Source organism: Perca fluviatilis, chromosome 4 (assembly GCF_010015445.1).
Source record: "Perca fluviatilis chromosome 4, GENO_Pfluv_1.0, whole genome shotgun sequence".
Classification (NCBI taxonomy): domain Eukaryota; kingdom Metazoa; phylum Chordata; class Actinopteri; order Perciformes; family Percidae; genus Perca; species Perca fluviatilis.
The window spans coordinates 37,764,519-37,786,455 of NC_053115.1; the positions used below are offsets into that span (position 1 = coordinate 37,764,519).

At 40.1% G+C, this 21,937-nt stretch overlaps 1 long non-coding RNA gene across 1 annotated transcript in view; it reads left to right on the top strand.

Moving 5' to 3' along the window:
• The first annotated feature begins 258 nt into the window (after positions 1–258).
• The window catches only part of LOC120556894, a 67,843-nt gene continuing 46,164 nt past the window's right edge, over positions 259–21,937 (top strand). The window contains exon 1 of the long non-coding RNA XR_005638909.1: positions 259–360. This is a non-coding gene — a long non-coding RNA (uncharacterized LOC120556894). The remainder of the gene's footprint in view (positions 361–21,937) is intronic.

Here is a 21,937-nt window from a genome sequence, read left to right on the forward strand (position 1 = left end):
CGTGCAACAAGGCAGGCCTGATTGGTTCTTTCGGGGAATGATTGTAAAGACCTACAAAGAATATGTTTACAGCATTTACTCTCTAAGTGGGATGTTTTGGGGCTGATTGGTGGGATTGCTGTGGACAAAATACACATAGCGTTACTATTCTGTCCTCTCCTTGGAGTCATGTGAAATCACGCCACCTATTGGACTTTTACATTCAGGTGTATGACACAGAGGAAGCAGGAAACAGGAAGTAGGAAATAGATACTTTTTAATAGTTTCCCGTCCTCATGCTTCTCTGTTTTCCAGCAATGCACCAGCACCAGAAGAAATCGCTTTCCATCCTGAGTTGTAATGCTTAAGAAAGCAATGGCTGTAAGTGTACATTTTTTACCTTTGTATAGAAGCCTGTATTGAAAGGTATTTGTGGCAGGTGATGCTTAACACCACTGTATTTGTGAATGTTTAGTTGAGCAAATGTGAGATTGTTTCTGTGTTGATGATATACAGTGAATATGATTTGAAGTAACACTAGCTGAGGCTAGGCATGGTGTGTTGTAGAAAACACTTTATGCAACCACACGCTCAGGAATTTACGGTACATACTCAAACAAAAGTAGGTATTCAAATAATGACTAAATAAAGATTGATCACTTCTAATTCTACTGCATGCGTTTGTATTACAGACCTGTGTGTGTATAAAAAATAACAGAGTGGGAAAAAAAATGAATTTCCACTGGAGGAATTAATATAGTATCCCTTCTCCTTGTCATTCTAATTACATCAGTACAATATTAGAGCCATGGTATACTCAGCACTGCGCTCACTTTGTCCTTATATCACTAATACTCTTTTAATTCACATCAATTATTCCAATCATTTTTAATTCACATCAATAATTCCAATCATTTTTACTTTGACAATCTTTTGTTAGTGTTGAACTATGGACACTCTCTGCAAATGTTACACATTAAAAGACTTCAAGGAAAGGGATGGATTAAGCCATGAAAGCCAGTGTTTAATGTGAAACATCTGGGGTCTCATTTATAAACGTGGCGTACACACAAAACGGGGCTGAAAATGTGCGTACGCCACTTCCCACGCAAAGGTTGTGATTTATAAAAAACAAACTTGATGGGAGAATGTGCGGTCCTCCACTCAAACTCTGACCCATGCGTACGCACGTTATGGAGACAAAATATGAATTGGGGACGCAGATGGTGAGGTGGTGAACTGAAGTCAGACTGCAGAAAGTAAATGGGAATAACTATAAAAGTAAAAAATATATATATATATATATTGATGCCTCACACATTTTTTCACTCCATATCAACCACGTTACCATGAAGATTAAATCCAGCAGTGTTATTTGCGCTTGTACTCAGTGATAACTGTTCCATAAACTCAAATCTTAAATAAAAAATTGTTCTTAATATTTAATCGGCGTTGTCTCGCCGTCACATTGTCCGCTACGGAGTGCAGGAGGAGATGGCCAGACTGCATGGAATACAGGATAGCATCAAATACCCTACCATTAGATAACTGCCGAACACAGTGTAAATAACTAAATATCTATCTTTAAAACTATGCATATATCATCAAATGTCAAAGACAGCCGTCGCGCAATCTTTACCCTGTCCTCGTTATCAAATCATAACAAGAGTTATCTCGAGACACTTTACAGATAGAGTAGGTCTAGACCAAACTCTATAATTTCCAAAGCCCCCACATTTACAGGAATTCCCTCAAGAGCAAGCATTAGCAGTGGCTGTTGCGACAGTGGCGAGGAGAAACTCTCTTTTAGGAAGAAACCTCGGCAGACCCAGACTCTTGGTAGCCAGTGTCTGACGGGGCCGGTTGGGGGTGTGATGAACAGTGGCAATAATAGTTACATTAATGATAATGGAACAGTGACTTCCATATATATCAGTCCGAGTTATCAGTCCGAACTTTAAAACCGTTCATAACAAAACCTTCATGAAGAAAAGTGTGTTTGCCTATTACACTTTCTTTCGTCTTCAGATTGTATCTCCGCATCAACCACTAGTTGATGCTGTGTTGGCAAGGTGTTAACAATCACAAATTGTTGTAAACATATAAATACTGTGGTGAACCCGTGCGTAATGCTGCATGATGCTGGCCCTGCAGAAGGACTACGCTAATGGAAGAATCAGGAGAGGACAGGCCGAAATTATAATTCAATTGGCAGCAATTCCCGAGCGTCTGACAGTTTTTTTTTTTTGTCGTCATATTTCGGCATGCAACGAAAGAACTGCCAGGGTCATTGACATACTTATCAGCATTCACGAGGTGCTTTACATTGACTATTTATGGTTAAAAATGGGTGTGTGCAGGGCGGGATAAGAGGCTGATTCACGTACGCACACTTGGGGCCCTATTTTAACGATCTGAAACGCAAGTGTGAAACGCAAAACGCAAGTAGCTTTGTGGGCGGATCTCTGGCGCTGTTGCTATTATACCGGCGGGATAAATGACTCTTGTGCCCGACGCAAATCTTAAATGGGTTGGTCTGAAGTAGCTAGGTGTGGTTTGGACGTAACGTGAAAATAGCCAATCCAAACAAGCCACAAAGAATGCTGCGACTTTTTGAGGATTGTACTGTAAAATGCCTCCTGATCTATCCAAACACCTGAAGCGCATTTTCAGTAATATTTTTCTTTGTAGTTATGTATGGTTTGCAAAAATGTGAACTGCTGTAAATGAGAGAAGTTTATGCGCGTTGTGCACACGCATGTTGTGGCCAAGCATTCGTCCCTAAAATAGCATCCGAATAACTGACTTTAGACTAGCGCCACTGACTTTAGACCAGGTTTTTCCTGGTCAGTGGCAGAATTGTTTTCTGAAACTGCAAAATAGCACCACGTAACATTTGCGCCGGAACACGCCTCCTCTTTTCGCTGAACCGTCCCCGGGAGCGCAAATACATTCCCTAATTTACCGACGTGTGTCTTTGGAGGGAAAAGTCCGCTGTGCGTGGGGTGCAAAATAGGAATGATACATGCGTCGGTGTACAAAGGCAATTGCGCTGAGTGCAAGATAGGGCCCTTGTAGTCAATCTGTGATTTATAAAGGGAACATTGACTTTACAGCGTGTCGTTTTATTTAAATCTATCTTTTTAATCACGATCACGATTTTGACTTCCCACGATCAAATTTACGTGATTGAGCGATATTTAAAATGCGTCATTCCGTTCATAGAACGCTCCTTACCAAAGTTTTTGCAAAGCCAATCTAGCGCTCCATAAACCACTGTCTGATCACGTACCTCCATGAGCCAATCAGAGTTGTTCCCTGCACCGCACAGCTTAGTTTTTAGATGTAGACAGTCCCAGAGGACAGAGTAATGTGAGGAAAATTCCACAACAGTTAGCAGTCATCATAAGCCAGTCACAATGTTTACGAGTTTACCCGTAAACGCAACATTTTGTCCCGTCTGTTTTGTTTTTCAGACAACAGCAGTGACCAGTGCTAGTTTGTGTCTTTTAGCTCATAGCTTTAGCAGCAGACTGTTTGACGTCCCACTGTTAGAATCCTCTATAGTGAAATACAGTCATACTGTATTAGCTGTCAGCATTTTAGCCATGTTTAATCCAGTTACTACTGTAGCTAATGGTAGGCTAAAGTTACCTGCTGTGTAACGTGTTATTAGTGTTTACTGTAGCTAGCTAATGGTAGGCTAACGTTACCTGCTGTGTAACGTGTTATTAGTGTTTACTCTAGCTAGCTAATGGTAGGCTAACGTTACCTGCTGTGTACCGTGTTATTAGTGTTTACTGTAGCTAGCTAATGGTAGGCTAACGTTACCTGCTGTGTAACGTGTTATTAGTGTTTACTGTAGCTAGCTAATGGTAAGCTAACGTTACCTGCTGTGTAACGTGTTATTAGTGTTTACTAGCGTGACATACAGCAATGTTAATGTTGCCTCTAACGTGGGTTTCGGAGCCTCAGAGCACAACTCAGACATGTAGCTAAGACACCGAAATCCGCGTTGCTATTTCGTCATAGATACCTTACGCGTGCATGTATGGAATGCGGTCGCACAACAGCTGAAATGGCATACTCATTCACAGTAACCTTCAATAAAGGAGGAATGCAGCACAATATGGATGTAAAAGCAGTTATAATTAGCCTATGTGACAATAAAATTTGTTTTGGTTAAAATCAACAAATAATCGTGATAATTAATCGTGATCTCAATATTGATCAAAATAATCGTGATTATCATTTTGGCCATAATCGTGCAGCCCTAGTAAGGATCCTACGCACAGTTTTATAAATGAGACCCCTGGGCAGGATGTCTTGAGTTTCACTGACAGTAATTTAACAGCGATCGAAAAGCAGCCTTACTGTATAACATGGTTGTGGAAATGAATTGACCAAGACAAGAGGTAAATAGGGGAGCAGCGTTTGCATTAACAGCAAACCGCATCAACATATTAAAATGGGAGCTGTGAAAAATATGATAGAATATACTTGTACAACACAGTGAATTATGAATAGAAGCTTGTCATTTACACTTCTAGTCACACTGTTACATTCTGTTTAAATATGCTGCAGTATGCAGTTTGTGTTAATTGGCCACCAACAGGCACCAACTGTAACTATAGAAAACCTAAGGCAACTACTGTGTGTTTATGTGTGTGTGTGTGTGTGTGCGTGCGCGTGCTACAGTATAGACTGAAAATCCTTCCTCTTTCCCATGTCTCTGTGTGTTTAAGATTGTGAGTTCTACAGCTTTAGGATTAGTGAATGCAGCTTTGTTATGGCTTTTTCGTCATAATTGTGTGTTGCCTCTTATTTTTGCTCTGTTTGAACGCAGCTATTAAGTCGATTATAAATGTTTACGTGTTAAGTATTTTCAATTGACAGTGTCTGTTACACTAGCAGCAGTAAGGATGCCAGTGTTTGCTCATCTGTCGAACACTCCAGAGTAAGATATATCTAAATGTGTAGTTAGCAGATTGCCCATTGATTGATGTGGATATTCAGCTGACAATAGTCTCCAACAAATGCACTATTTACTCTCTGGCTTTATACTTTAAGAGCGACCCAGTTTTTGCTCTTAAAAAAATAACTCTGCAGCAGCTCAAACTCTTTTTGCTAACCAGCGGTTTACATTTTAACCTCACTGCAGTGATGAAAAAGATGTTCTTGAGATGAGATGTTACCCTTTTTTGAACAGAGAGCACCATCTAGTGGATTTAGAAAATAAAGAAAATGGTTCACGAAGCTTCATGAGGCTTCATTTGGCCATCACTTGTCTCACATTGCCAGCTCTATCTCCACAGCGCTGCGGAGTAAGGTCTGGCTACACCGCAGATACATTCTGGAATAGGAGAAAAAACACTCTCTGTTGTTTGAATTTCTTTAAACCAATCACAATGGTCTTGGGAGGCGCTAAGCTCCGGACGCAGAGACGGTGGTTCTGCTAAATAGTCTCGGGAAGGAACTTGTTTTGGTGGAACATTTGCACCCCGCAAAAGATAACACCACATACAATATTAAATGAAGTAAAGTGTTCACACAATACAGTAACGTGAGCTATTTGAATTAGCTGGATACATAGTTGAACGTAAGTTGCTCTTACAAGTGTATCACTGAGTGTGTTTTTTCCATAGCAAATCACCGCCAATCAGTCCCACAGCATCCCAGTTAGAGAGGGAATGCGGTAAACATATTCTCAATCTCACTTCTCAAACAATCATTCATGTTCCAGTGATTATCCTGGAAATTATCCAGACTAGGCCATCATTAATTTATAGTAAAGCTTCAATATATGATTAGCTACCTCAACAACACCTTTTGGCCCATGGTCCTACTGCCTTTGATCACAGGGTCCAACGATTGCATACATTGTGGTCACATGGGTTCTGACCAGGGGTCTCATTTATAAAACTTTGCGTAGGATCATTACTAAAAGTGTACATACGCCCAAAACCCAAAAATGGCATACTTCAAAAAGCAATGTTCCCTTTTTAAATCACAGATTACCCACAAGTGTGCATACGTGAATCAGCCTCTTATCCCGCCCTGTGCACGCACATTTTTAACCATAAATAGTCAATGCAAAGCACCTCATGAATGCTGATCAGTACCTTAATGACCCTGGCAGTTGTTCTTTCGTTATGCCGAATCACGACAACTGGCGGGGGGAAAAAGCAAAAAGCTTCTCAGACGCTCGATAACGAGGACATTAAGTGTAACGATTGCGCGAGAGCTTAACCGCTGTATTTCCATAGTTTGACATTTGATGATATATGCACAGTATTAAAGACAGATATTTAGTTATTTACACTGTGTTCTGCAGTTATCTAATGCTAGGGTATTTGAAGCTATCCTGTATTCCATGGAGTCGGGCCATCTCCTCCTGCGCTTCGTAGCGGACAATGAGACGGTAAGACAGCACCGATTTAAACATTAAGAACGAATTTTTATTAAAGATTTGAGTTGGATTTTACAAACTGAACAATTCTAATTCAGTACAAGCGCAAATAGCACTGCTGGATTTAATCTTCATGATAACTTGAATGACATGGAGTGAAAAAAAATTGCATGAGGCATCAATACTTGAACATATTACGAGTAATTGTTACTCCCACATGTACTTTCTGCAGTCTGACTTCAGTTCACCACCTCACCATCTCGTCGCCATTTCCCATTGTCTCCAAAATGTGCGTACGCATGGGTCCGAGTTTGCTTGGAGAACCGCACATTCTAGCCTCGTGAGACCGTCCTGATCTCGCGAGCTCCAGTTTTCCACTCACAGATCATTCTGGCATCTTGAGATAGAGAAAATTTGGAGCCGTTCACCAAACGACCAATCGGCGTTGGTTTTGAGGCGACTGAGAAGTGACTTTTCAGTCTAAACAACATGGCGTTTTATCCAAATTAGAAAGTATTCCTTCATTGAAAGAAGAGCAAAAAACAGCACTGGAGGCTTTTCTCGGGGGAAAAGATGTTTTTTTGTATATCATAAGCTTTGTTGATCTGATTGGTTGATTTGGCCCATCTATCACCAACATAGGTGGTGATAGACAGATGGTTTATCCAATCAGCTAACCAGTATTTTCGCCACTTCCCAAAAGTTCTCCAACGGAAAGTTCCCAGATGGATATGCCGAGCAAATGCGAAGCAATCCATCTGGCAGAGTCATGTTACGCACATTCTGCCGTCAAGTTTGTTCTTTATAAATAACAACCTTTGCGTGGGAAGTGGCGTACGCACATTTTCAGCCCGTTTTGTGCGTACGCCACATTTATAAATGAGACCCCAGTTCATTTTGACGCGCTTCCATAGTATTGTGATAGGTGCATTTTGACCTTTTTAAAGTTAGGGGTTTACAAAAATAAATCTAGAGGAAATGTAAGGTGTACAACAGAGGCTTCGTTTACATGAAAATTAATAATCACGATACCAGCAGGGAGATTTTCATATCTCTACGTATTCTCGGTGGAATATTGCGAGAATTAACATAGAAGTTGAACTTGCACAAACACAACACTAAACTAGATACATAATTTCATTAAATTCCATCCAAGTGGCGTATGATTGATGATTGAAGCCTCAGCAGAATTTAGTTAATTAACTCAAATCTCCACACATTGTCCAATTTCCACAACCAGCCATTATTCATACTCAAGCATGCAGTGTGGGAATACTCATCTGAAAGGTTTTTTAGTCATTAGCAGGCAAACAGTAAGAGCCAAGTGAAGGGTCAGTTTTTGTTGTATTGAAAGTGTGTTGGAATGCTGATAAGATCAGCATGCATTGTCAGTCCAAAACAGGTGAAAAAAAAAACATCTGGGTTGATGTGTAACAAGTGTTCTTGGTATAGGCACCTCACTCACAATATCTTCGGACTTAGCTGTTGGTGGTGTGTGTGTGTGTGTGTGTGTGTGTGTGTGTGTGTGTGTGTGTGTGTGTGTGTGTGTGTGTGTGTGTGTGTGTGTGTGTGTGTGTGTGTGTGTGTGTGTGTGTGTGTGTCAAAACCTGCTTGTCATGACATCCTCTGCATGATAAAACATTGCCTGGGATTCTGAGATTTCCTTTTTTTTCATTAAAAGAAGTTTACACACACACTCACTCACTAAGTACGGTCATGGATCTGTTGCGTAGTTAATGTATTTATTACTGCAACCTCTGGTCTGAAACCTTTAGAAACAGTGCCATTTTTATACATCCTCTTATTGGCCATAATTGCAGAAAAACAATATGATAGATCACATTTCTGGGCATCAAGTGCAGAGGACAGGTCCAGGAAGTGGTTTTTTGGGCATTTTTAGGCCTTTATTGACAGGACAGCTGAAGAAATGAAAGGGGAGAGAGAGAGGGAATGACATGCCACAGAGGCACAGGTATCAAACCTGGGCCCACTGCGTCGAGGAGTAAACCTCTATATATGGGCGCCCGCTCTACCAACTGAGCTATCCGGGTGCCCAGGTCCAGGAATTGTTTAGCCTCGCTTCTAGACCAGCTCCATCAAAAAAAAAAAAACACTTTGCAAAAACTCCAAACCTGTCTGATTAAAAATCTTTTTACACATTAAGTTAGTTCCTAATCCATCCAAGGGTCAGCTGGGATGTGTTGACAGTAGAGTTATATTATTAGAGAACCTGGCAACTCTATAGGAAAAGGCTTTGGACAGGACCTTTGAGATGTTGCATAAAGTCACTCCATCCAGCTGTAAGTAGCAACTCCAACACTAACTGCTTCTAGAAAACGGTATAAAAATGTTGTATGATTATGCTGTGGAGATGTGCATTATGTTAACTTTATCAGGACAAGAGGTAAACAAGGAGGAAGTCTGAGTTTGCAGTAAGATCCAACAATATGGACAGTAATTAATACAGAAGCACATCAGAAGAAAGGGAGATTTCGAATTAAAATATGATAAAGTATTCTCATACAACATGAAAAATGAAATACTGGCTTGTTTCTAGTGTGAGCCTCTTTCGCATACGGACTGGTTTGTATATACTGTAAAAGCCCAGACCACTATTTCAAAATCTGCAGTATGTACTCATGTGTATAGTATGTCTAAACATTGTATGTATCTTGTCAAAGTACCTTAAAGCACCCATATTATGCTCATTTTCATGTTCATAATTGTATTTAGAGGTACCAGAATAGGTTTACATGGTTTAATTTTCAAAAAACATCATATTTGTGTTGTACTGCACATTGCTGCAGATCCTCTTTTTTACCCTGTGTGTTCAGGTCTCTGTTTTAGCTACAGAGTGAGACATCTACTGCTGTAACATCTTTGTTGGCAGTCGCACATGCGCAGTAGCTAGGAAGGATCACATCAGCTAGCTAGCTGTTTAAACAACTTCGGTCAGTTCCAAGGCAGGATTAGCCGGGAGACTTCTAAACGAGGGCGCACTTCCAACTTTGCATGGAACAGGGACGTGTAAGTAGTTCTTTTGTAGATTATGGTGAACTATTGTGTAGCAGTGTTTTGCCACTGAGAACGAGCTAGCATGCTAGCGCTAGCATGCTATGGTTAGCCCCTTCGCTTCGGCTAGTGACGTAAAAAGCCCTGCAGATTTTGAACAGCTCACCCAGAGACTGAAGGCAGGATACATTCAGAAACCCGTATCTCACTCAAAACAGCATGGGTGTGTGTGTGTGTGTGTGTGTGTGTGTGTGTGTGTGTGTGTGTGTGTGTGTGTGTGTGTGTGTGTGTGTGTGTGTGTGTGTGTGTGTGTGTGTGTGTGTGTGTGTGTGTGTGTGGAAGCACCAGAGACACAAAATAACACCCAAAATCCAAGAAAAAGTGATTTCTTTTTTATCCATAATATGGGCACTTTAAGATAAAACAACACATTTACACACCCAGCGCGTAAAAAAATTGACGCCTGGTCAGGGGCCTTTGGCTTTTGTTACTGAAGCAAAAAGTCTCCTTTAGCGTCTAGCCCTTTGGCGTCACATTAAGACGCACTTGGTCGGGACTCTTGGCGTCACTTTTTGACGTACGTTTAACTGACGTGCGGCACAAGAACAGGACATGAACCCCGGTCTCCTGGGTGAAAGTCCTGTGTTGTTTGACCCATCCATCACCCCAACCTCCCTACCCGGATTTTCAGGGTTTCATACTACTTGCTACCTTTGTCGCTCTTAATACTACATCATCTTACAGCGCCGCAGTCAAGATGCTGCAATGCCCGGTGCGTTCCATACAGGCGCTAAAGGGTGATTTTTGCATCGGTATCTTGAAATATAGCTGTAATAACAATTAAACAAATAACAAAAAAATTGTATAACGATTTTTCAAACCATGACTGCAATTTGCAGACATAGAGCAACACATTTTCATATACCTCATATCAGAGTGTCAGGGGCAGTTCTATAGGGGAGCAAGGGGGGGCAGCTGACCCTCCACTGTAGAACGGTTCAGCAACAGCAATAACGTTACGTTAGCCAAAAGTCAAATCGCTCGATCCCTCGTGATTTTAAGAGCATGCTGCCCTTTGGTTAGTTTTGATTTTAGTAAAGACAAGAACAGCTTAACACAAAATATTAAAACCTGGCATGTTTGAATTCATAACGTTTACAGAGGGTCGATGTTTCGGTGGCGTTACGTTAGAACACACTACAGTGCTTGCTGGGATCTGTTTTGTTAGTAGCCTACATTAAAATCCACTTACTCTCACATATGGCAGCAATGAGGCTGCACACATTAAACCAGGTAACATCTTTTACTGTCAAACTGGGAAAACAACAAATGCAATGGGATTAAGTAGGCTAGAACATAAGTATATTATAATATTTTCTGATTCTGTAGGCTACTTAGCTACTGGGCCCTACAGTGTAATACAAGGATAACCAGAGCTCTTCACATCTTGATTTTTACAGGCCACAGTAGCTGGAGAGATTAGCTGAAGCCTAAAAGTGAAAAGGAAAGCTAAAGGTAGGGACATTGCCAGTTTTTTGCGTAGAAATTTCAGAGAAGTGCACAGGATGAAGAGCAGGAGGGAAATGAAGGAGAAGGCAGTAAACTGGAGAGACCAGGAGGGTCAGAGCAGGAGAAGGCCACGGAAGGAGATGGAGAAATAAGTGAAGGAGAAGAGGAAAAGGAAGAATTGACTGTGAGGGATTTAGAGGAGGCTGCAGATTCAGAGAGAGGGCCAGAGGCAGGGAGTGATCACCAGGAGGAGGCAGATTAAGATGACAGAGAAGAAGAGGGTAGGCCTGCAGTTCCCGCAGTTCCCCCTGGACCACATGGTATGTTTTTATTGTGCTTGCAGAACAGTAGCATAACATGTCATATTACTCACTAAAATGACATGTTTTCAGTTTTTGGCTATTTCTATTCTGAGAGCTATTTCACAAAAGAAAAATAAGTGATTTAGCCGGGATTTCCCAGTTATCCTGGCTCAATTTAGCCTTGACTCGGTTTCACAATAGCAGAGGCACCTAAATTACCATGGAGATTTATTCTGTGCAGCTAGCCTGCTCCTGACCAGGTTAACAGCCAGGATGATTAATCCTGGTGCCTTTTTTCCATTCACTCAGCAGTAGGTTTTAGCCAATTGTTATCAGCCTGGATTAAAATACAACCGGTGCATATTGCTGTTCATTTAAGTACTGTTGTTATTTAAAGTTGTGACCATTATTTTTTTATAATTATTCATGTGACAGTCATTGTTACTGTTATATTGCTGTATGCAGACTGCTGTTCAAATTGTTGTTAGAAGTTTGATGAATATATTACGGCAGGGTAATACATACAATGCTGTACGTGTGTTTCTATAGTTGACCAATGCACCTTGAATTATTTTAGTTGATTTTTTTTTTTTATTCTTTAACAATAAAGGATCATGTTTGTCCCACTTCCATGTGCATTGTATTTGGCATTCTTAGCACACAATTTGTGTTGTCCAGTAAACTGGGACTATAATTTGGGAGGATTGTACAATTTTAAGAACCTCCCAAATGATAGTCTTAGTTCACTGGACCAGTAACTATATAGTGATGTAGCCTACTGTACATTCATGTAACAACAGGGAGAGGACACCCCAATGGTTTTTGATCTTATATTTTGCTGGTGGGAAATAACAGATGAATATCACTCGGTTCCATTCATGTTTACTGTGTGCATGGAATTTATCACTTAATTATCTTTATAGTTTCTAGGTTTTAGAGTCCAATTTCTTCAGTGTCTTTCTTTTTTATGTCCATATATACGAGGGAGCAAAGCATATAATACAGTGGTGCTCATAAGTTTACATACCCATGCTAAAATTGACTAAAAAGAGGAATAAAAAAATAATCTTTTGGAAATTGATTTTAATGCCTTAATTAAAAAAATGAGGAAGAATATGACCTTTTAAGGACACCAATTTTTTTGTGTGAATGAATAATGTAAATAAATAAATGTTCTTCCTTAAAATACAGGGGGCATAAGTATACATACCCCTATGTTAAATTCCCATAGAGGCAGGAAGATCTTTATTTTTAAAGGCCAGTTATTTTATGGATCCAGGACACTATGCATCCTGATAAAGTTCCCTTGGCCTTTGGAATTAAAATAGCCCCACATCATCACATACCCTTCACCATACCCAGAGAGTGGCATGGGGTACTTTCCATAAGATCATCTCTCAATGCAAATCAAACCAGCTATTAGGCTAACCGACATAAAAACATGCCAATCTCTAGGTATGGTGAAGGGTATGTGATGATGTGGGGCTATTTTAATTCCATTAGCGAGAGAGAGAGAGAGAGAGAGAGAGAGAGAGAGAGAAAGAAAGAGTGAAAGATATTTACGCATCATATTCTAGCGTTATAGAAAATTGATCTTCATGGTAAATTTCCTGAGTAACATTGTCTTCTGCCTACTTTTTAAGGCAAAGAGTACAACTGTTAATTTGTGCAAATGATTAGTAGCCTAATCCTTGAATAGTATATGATTATGACAGTTTCAATTCAGAGCAGTGGTCCGTTAATGTATATACAGTACAGGCCAAAAGTTTGGACACACTTTCTCATTCAATGCGTTTCCTTTTTATTTTCATGACTATTTACATTGTAGATTCTCACTGAAGGCATCAAAACTATGAATGAACACATATGGAATCATGTACTTAACAAAAAAGTGTGAAATAACTGAAAACATGTCTTAGATTTTAGATTCTTCAAAGTAGCCACCCTTTGCTTTTTTTATTAATAAGGGAAAAAATTCCACTAATTAACCCTGACAAAGCACACCTGTGAAGTGAAAACCATTTCAGGTGACTACCTCATGAAGCTCATTGAGAGAACACCAAGGGTTTGAAGAGTTATCAAAAAAGCAAAGGGTGGCTACTTTGAAGAATCTAAAATATAAGACATGTTTTCAGTTATTTCACACTTGTTTTTTAAGTACATAATTCCATATGTGTTCATTCATAGTTTTGATGCCTTCAGTGAGAATCTACAATGTAAATAGTCATGAAAATAAAGAAACACACTGAATGAGAAGGTGTGTCCAAACTTTTGGCCTCTACTGTATTTCGGCTACTTACGCATTCGGTCGGTCCGTGATCGTCCGCCTCGCTTTCTCTCGCTGTTTCATTACAGCGGCAGAGTTTCTTTTCTTTTTATACAAATAATGTGTTTCACGTTATCATACTTCCACAAGAAGCTGCTGCTCACTCTGTATAAAGTATGTACAATGCGTATTCTCCATTTTAGCATCAGTAAATCTGTGATCGACCTTGCGGTCTGTTAAGGAAAGCCGTGTCTATCAGCATCAGCATCTATCCAAATTACTTCATCCTGGCTCAACCTAGTCGCTCCTCCTCAGCCTGACTCGGCCAGGCTGCACAGATTAGACTAGGTCAAGTCTCGCTTTATCAGTTATCCTGGATTTATAAACTCTGCTTTTGTGAAACAGCCCCCTGTTATAGGGTTAGATATGTAACGATTGGGGCGACCTCTAGCTCACAGTAGAGTGTGCGCCCCATGTAGGCTAGGTCCGTGGCAGCGGCCCAGGTTTGAATCCGACCCACGGCCCCTTTGCTGCATGTTGTCCCTCCTCTCTCTCCCCTTTCCTGTCTTCAAGCTATCCTGTCAATTAAAAGCCATACAAAGCCCAAAAAAATAAACTTAAAAAAAAAAGATATGTAAAGATTTACATACAATAGATTATCTAATGATGTTTTACAGTTTCTTTTGATTGACCTTTTGTTTGATCATAATTGCTGATCAAATAAGACATTTGATTCTATTTTCTTTTGTTTGTCTTACCTTATTAGAAATTATGATCAAACAAAATGTCATACAGTTTAACAGTTTTTCCTCTATTTCCCACACAAGCAATTTACATATGTGGGTTTCTGTGTACCATCTTACAATGCCACCCTGCCAAGACCTCTTGTCCTGTGTCAGATTTTCTTAATCCGCCACTGCAGAGTGTTTAGAGGTCTATTACTGCCAGGAAAGACAGGATGGACTGATCCCAGGAAAGACAGGATGGACTGATCCCATGATTCCTCATAGGTTATTATCTTAATGGCAACCGTAAACTCTTTGGCTTTGACAGTGTTTGATGTTGGATTTAATAGCATGTCTTAAATGTTGTTTCCAGGCACAGATTCAGAATTTCCTGGCTTGTTAACTTTGGTAATTGTGTGGAAGCTGTGCAGGCATCACCCATCAGGGTCCTCCTGGGCTTTTTCTTGTAATGTGGCGGATTAATTTAAAAAATAATTCCTACCTGCTTCATGGAGGGAGATGATTAGAGGGATGTGTCACAGTGAGGAGGCAGCAAGTGAATGACAGAGCTCTGTTGCACTGTTTGATGGGCCGCACACATACACACCGACGCAACTTGCATTTCATTACTAAATTGATTTGTACATTTCTATAATTGTCCAAATCTTCAAATGAATATCTGAAATACATGGTTAAAAGTTATTCTGTGTGACAGTGACGCTTCGATCTACTTTGAAAATGTTGTTATTAAAGCAAATGAATCTGGTCCTGCTGTTTTGCTCCTCACTGAGTATGCACACACACACACACACACACACACACACACACACACACACACACACACACACACACACACACACACACGCACACTCTGCAGTTTGTGTTGCTATTTTCACTGCTTCTCATTTGGGCTCAGTCTTTACTTCTGCTGACAGAATTGGTGCATTGTGTGTTACCTAATTATAGATTATAACAGAAGGTTTTTGAAACTTTTTTTTCAGGGACCCATTTTTTTTAAATGCTGCAATGTGGCGACCTAAAGTTAATGGGGTTACAAAAAAATATTAAAGTGCAAATTTTATTCAGATGCACGCTTATGTGTAATTGAAATTATGTAAGTTCTATAAATAATACTTTTGGGTGAAGCAACTTTTACAGATATGTGAATATTCTTAATACGATGAATGATAAGGTGCATTTATTAAAAATAATTTAATAATAATACAGCAGGGGGTGTTGAAAGAAAAAAAGGTATACTTTTGTTAATCCTTGGGGAAATTCAGTTACTTTGAAGGGAAGCTTTAAAGACGGTCTTTAATCACATCAGTTGTTTGATTGCCATTAAAAACCTCTTCATCTTCATTCAAAGTCTGACAGTAAATGAGCAATAACAACTGGAGTATGCACTACTGAACCAATATATCTTAAAGGTCCAGTGTGTAACGCATTTAGTTGTTCATTATCAAAAGCTGTGTTGCCCCGTTCACAAACTTGTCCTTTTCGTGAATATTTACCACCACCATCAATTCCAAGTATTCCTTTCCATACTGCTCCGCCTTTTGCGTTTTCGCTGTCACATGATAAACTCACAGGTGCTGCTAATGGGTATCGTAGCTCTCCGGCCCCAACAAGTTTGAAGAAGGAAACATGGAGGACCACACGTATTCAAAATCCAAATTTCAGGAACAGGAGTCTTCTTCTTCTTCGCCCAGAAAAAGAAAAAGGATATTGAAAAGAGCAAGAGACCGGCTTTTTGAAGCGTAAAGGCTACCGTAGCTGTAATACGTACTTTGAACTGCGTGGTCCAAGAGAGTTGATTGCGAAATATGATCTCAACGCTAGATGGGAGAAATTCCTACACATTGGACCTTTTAAGGATGTCTCCCCTTAAAAACCCACTTAACTGTTCACGACAGTTTAAAACTATTTGAACCCACCCGATGACCCCAGTTAACATCACTGATGTTGTGTCCAGGTGGTCCAAGATGTTTTGTACAACATTTATGACTGGAATAACCAGTGACCATAGAGGAATTTTAGCCAGCCTCAAAGGAAAATCACCAGTACCACAATGACAATTGACAAATGAAATGAATTGATAATAAAAATGGCAATTAAAATCATCTCAATGGGCCTCATTCACCAATATCTTCCTAAGTTTTTTCTTAAATATGTTCTTAAGAAGGTTCCTAAGAAAAGTCTACGCCGGATTCATGACGTGTTCTTAAACAGCAGAATTGTTCGCATCTGTGTTCTTAGGATTGATGAATCCCACGTCTTCGTAACTGAAAGCGCGTGCCAGTTGTTGCTAATTAGCATAAGAAAACGCCCCGCAAATTCCCATAAAAGGACATGACACTTCCTGTGCACCTCCTGGGAGACTGGTTTTCGGAGATTGTCGGAGCCGCGGTGGAGGAAGTACTGAATCTCAGTACTTAAATAAAAGTACAAATAACCAGAGACATATTTACTTTAGTAAAAGTAGAAGGTGTCCACTACCACAAACAAGGCCTGGCTTTTTAAAAAAAGTTCCTATCCTAACCAGCATAAAACGGAAATGTGTTGTTAGAATCGGAATACGTTTGGTTTTATTCATGGATGTATTTTATTTTCTTTAACCATGCAAGTAAGCAAATGAAAAAAAAATGGGGAGATGTGAAGAGGTCCAGCCAAATAAATAAGATATGAACGCGTCTTACGCAGCCTGGCAGAGGAGTAAACGACGCTGTGGAGAGAAATAGATATAGCAACTTTGATTTAAAAACGGGAATAATAAAAACAAACGTTTTCACTTTTACCGGGGGCTGTATTACCGAGGGTCAGCGGCGCTGCGCCCGGGCTCTGGAGCACCGGAGCCGGCTTGGATCAGCGGTGCCCCATATATACAGTATCTACGGCAACCAAACTTTACTGGTGAGACAAACGTGTGACGGTCAGGAAGACGTTTTGGCAGGAGGAAACTGATCACAAAATGTAACGGAACATTGTAGAAATGTAGTGGAGTAGAAAGTATAGATAATTGCTGCAAAATGTAACAAAGTAAAAGTCAAAAGTAGGCTATGCACTATTGAGTCTACTTAAGTAAAGTACAGATACGTGAAAAATTTACTTAAGTACAGTTTATACATTCTACCACTGCATTTTGGCCCTATAAATAGCGATCAATCACCAAATAACGCAAGATTTAATCAGTTTAATTGCTGATGTAAATTGCAGTGTTTGTGTTTTTTTTGCATGCTATGATATTTTTTTCAACAAATGATCAGAAATACATTACAGTACAATACTATCATTGTAAATGACTGTAGAATTAAATAAAATGCAGTAAGCAATCATTTGGAGCAAATTGTCATCACTCAAATGTGCGTAAGAGTGCTTTTCAGTGTTCTTAGATTTTCTTCTTAGCTAAGAACAAATCCAAGTTAAGAAAACATTAGTGAATGCCAGAATCTTCGTAAAAAGTTCGTAAGAAGGGTTTATGAACACATTTCTTCGTAATAACGGTTGGTGAATGAGGCCCAATGTGTTTAAGAGAAATTTACGAAACAACCGTTGAACAAGTAGAATATAAACTTGAATATGAGCGCTTATCTCAGTTTTATCTCCAGGTGAACATACATTTTTGTTTATCAAATTGTCAAAAATAAATGCATAGATTACTGCCAAATAAACCCTGAGTGACTACCAGGAACAGACTGGTTGAGTACCAAGAATGATGGTGATAGCTGGAGAGACCGCAAACAGCAACCGGGGCACTTAGGGTTGGCAACCCAACCTGTATCTTCTGAGAAGAAGAACCCGCAGCAAGCTACAAATCAACCTATGGATGCCGGCAAGGGGGGGTGAGGAGGAGGAGGATGAGGAGGAGGAGGATGAGCATCTCAGCTGAACAGAACCAGGTACAACACCATTATGGCAATGGAAGTACATCTTTTAATCTTGGCCTGGTGGATTTTGCATGGCCACGCAGGTTCTTGCAAACTTTGCAAAACATTCTGAATTCAATGTGTTCAGACAGTGCAAGTCTCACAGCACTCAGACACTCCTGGTAAGATGCAGGAGGAGCCAGGCTGGAGTCACCCTATAGTGCCTGGAACCTCCAAGTGACGCAATATCTCAGTATACCATCAGGTCCAGTGACCCCGACCTAGCAAGGAGAAGGAGTGGCTCCAGTTGGATGAAGATGCGAATTCTATACTGGAAGCGACTGCCAAGGGTGAGGTTGATAGACATCTCAACAAGATAACCACCATCATTGATTATGTTTACATGCACATAATATTAGTTTTTTGCCCTTATTCCGAAAAAGACATATTCCGACTAAGCTGTTTACATGGATAATGAAAGTAAATATTACACTAATATTCCCGTTTACATGTGGCTGTGCAAAATACGTTTTTTCAAAGTTTTCCAATGGTGGCGGACTTGTTGGACTGTGCGAACACAGCCTAACCCTCTTTTCATTCATTCAAGCAGCTTCTTGAAAAGGTTGGCTCATATCCAAAAACCTGTTGATATCCAAGTCTTTGATAATGTTTAAAATTAGCTGTGTTTCTCCATCTTATCGGGTCTGCAGCCTTGCAAACTGTTGACTGGTTGGTTTGTGTACAGCAACCATAGAGACGCACAGAGCTGACCGTGAACAAGCAAGAGGCCGTAAACTTTGGCAAAAACCTTGATTGAGACACATATTCCGAATGCGCTGTATACATCTCCAAAGAATGGCTCTAAAACCTGAATAATACCGGAATATCCCACATGTCTTAATCGGAAAATGCTATATTCGGAAAAAGGCCTTATTAAGAATATCCATGCTATTTACATGACTTGTATCAAATTCGGAACATTGTCATATTTGGAATAATGGTGGAATATTGGTGTGCATGTAAACGTACTCAGTGTCAGCCTAGTCTATATTCCACGACGTTCCACTTCCGGGATTGCTCCGGTGCCACCGGACATTCTGCCGGATATCACTCTTCTCGGCCGGATGTCCGTTACCTTCTTCTTTCTTTGTGTTGGTATTTTAAACTGCGGTGGATTTCTGAGGACAATGGTTAACTGCTCCTCAGATCTCTGCAGGGTAAATCCAGACAGCTAGCTAGACTATCTGTCCAATCTGAGTTTTCTGTTGCACGACTAAAACAACCTTTGAACGTACACACGTTCCACCGAAACAAGTTCCTTCCAGAGGCTATTTTGCAGAGACACCGGGGGCTCCATCTGCTGATAAGCACTACCCAAAACGATTGTGATAGGTTTAAAGAAATGCCAATAAACTAGAGCACGTTTTTCTCCCATCCCCAAATGCTGTGTGGACTAGCCAGACCCTCCTTTGCAGCGCTCTGGAGGAAGGTCTGGCAAAGCAAGACTATTGTCAGCCTTGCCGCTGACGGATTTGGGCTGGAGGAGAATAAATCAGCAAAGATACCTTACACTGAGTACAACACAGTTAACTAGATCCACCAGCTCAGGCAGGTGCTGAAGAGCTTGAGGTGGCGGTTCAGGAGGCGAGCGAAGAGGAAGGAGAAGCCCTCTCACAGCTGCGCAGCATCCTCCGCTAGAAACTTATGACCTTGAGGTGGGACTGCCTTTCTAGCTAACTTTTGAGTTTACAAAACAGCTGCTTGGCTGGAAGCGCAGCAGAAATGCAGTGGCCAGCTCACCTGCGCTACAGCTGAGATTGACCGTCACCTCAGAGGCACCTTCAGTGATGCTATGATCTTATTTGACATTTTATTCCTCCCATATAAATACAGATACACATAGTGAAATGGCAGTACACAATTCAAGGAAAAGGGATTTTAAAAGCTAAATAAACAAATCCTCACACAATCCTCTGCAGGTGTGTGTGTGTGTGTGTGTGTGTGTGTGTGTGTGTGTGTGTGTGTGTGTGTGTGTGTGTGTGTGTGTGTGTGTGTGTGTGTGTGTGTGTGTGTGTGTGTGTTTGTGCATACTGAAAGATGAGCAAAACAGCAGGACCAGATTAATTTGCTTTAATAACATTTTCAAAGTAGATCGAAGCGTCACTGTCACACAGAATAACTTTTAACCATGTATTTCAGATATTTATTTGAAGACTTGGACAATTATAAAAATGTACAAATCAATTTAGTGTGTGTGTTTTGTTTGTCTCACTCTCTATTTAGGCCCTTTTTCAGAAGGGTAATGAATGGTTAGTTACCCTTTTTGAAAAGGATAGTTACCCTTTTTCAGAAAGGTAACGAATGGTTACTTACCCCTAACTACCTTTACAAAAAGGGTAACTAACCATTCGTTACCCTTAACTACTCTTAAGTTACTTAAGTTACCCCCATAACTTGTGGGCGGGGCCAGCAGGAGAAACACTTCTGCGCGTATTCAGGGGGTCTTATATCACCGAAGTAAACCTTAGAAACTTGTTGAACAGCAAGGAGAGGGGCAGAAATATCCAAAGTGTTGGCAAGCTCTACCTTGAACAGACGTTAAGTAAATTGAAGTACACTGTGCTGATAATGCCTCTCACTCACAAATAGACAGATATTATGGGCAAGACACTGAACCCCGAGTTGCCCCCGATGCCGCGCCATCGGAGTGTGTAAAGTGTGTGAGTGTTTATCTGATGAGCAGGTGGCACCTTGTACGGCAGCCTCAGCCACAGTGTACGAATGTGTATGAATGGTGAATGGTTCCTGTTCTATGTAAAAGCACTTTGAGTAGTTGTTAAGACTAGAAAAGCACTATATAAATACAGTCCATTTACATTATATGGACATATTTATAATTAATCTTCATGGAAAGAAAGCCTTGCTGTAAAAGGAGTGAGTGAGCAATTATATTTAGTTTTTATTGTAAAGTCTTTAGTGATGGAGTAATTTAGCATATGTGACGTCAGAATCTAAATTTTTGTACACATATTGCGTTTACACAGCTAAGGGTTGTTTAACGGGTTGCAAGTGCCAAACTGCGAACAATGAATCATCACATGAGCATTATAGGAGAGCGATTGATTGACAGCAGTCCCTCATTAACATTTATTATGTTTATTAAAGTCTGAACAATGAGTCATCATGATGTATTGAACTGTTTTTTTTTTCCTGCCCTACTGGACATGTGATACACACACACACACACACACACACACACACACACACACACACACACACACACACACACACACACACACACACACACACACACACAATAAATATCTAAGCTCCTCTCCCAGTCAGTGGCTTGCAGTGTCTGTGTGAATTATGTTGTATATTTTAATTATCTCCACCTGCATAACTTGTTTGCTCCATCTACTGGTGGGTTTGTGTATAACAAACATATACACAATATGCTTAATGATAGATAATTGATCACATCAGAGAAAGGTCATCACCACCATTCAAGAAAATATCCTTCGCTGTGTAAGGTTTTCAGTGGCTGGACCTTCCTCCCTCCTTATATCCAATTAGCTGTGGACTTTAAAGTGATACTAAGAATCTTTTTTTTTTATTTTTTATTTTTTTTTTAAATCTCACTCCCTGTAGGTCTGAAAGGTAGCTGTGAGAGAGCAGCAACTGGGGCCTGTTTGAATTCTTATTGGTTACAATGGTTTTCAATTGTGACATTTGTATATTGTTATATATATATATATATATATATATATATATATATATATATATATATATATATATATATATGTAAATGTTCATAGATGTTCATATAAACTTCTCAAATGACTTCTGCAGCATAATCCACTTCTCCA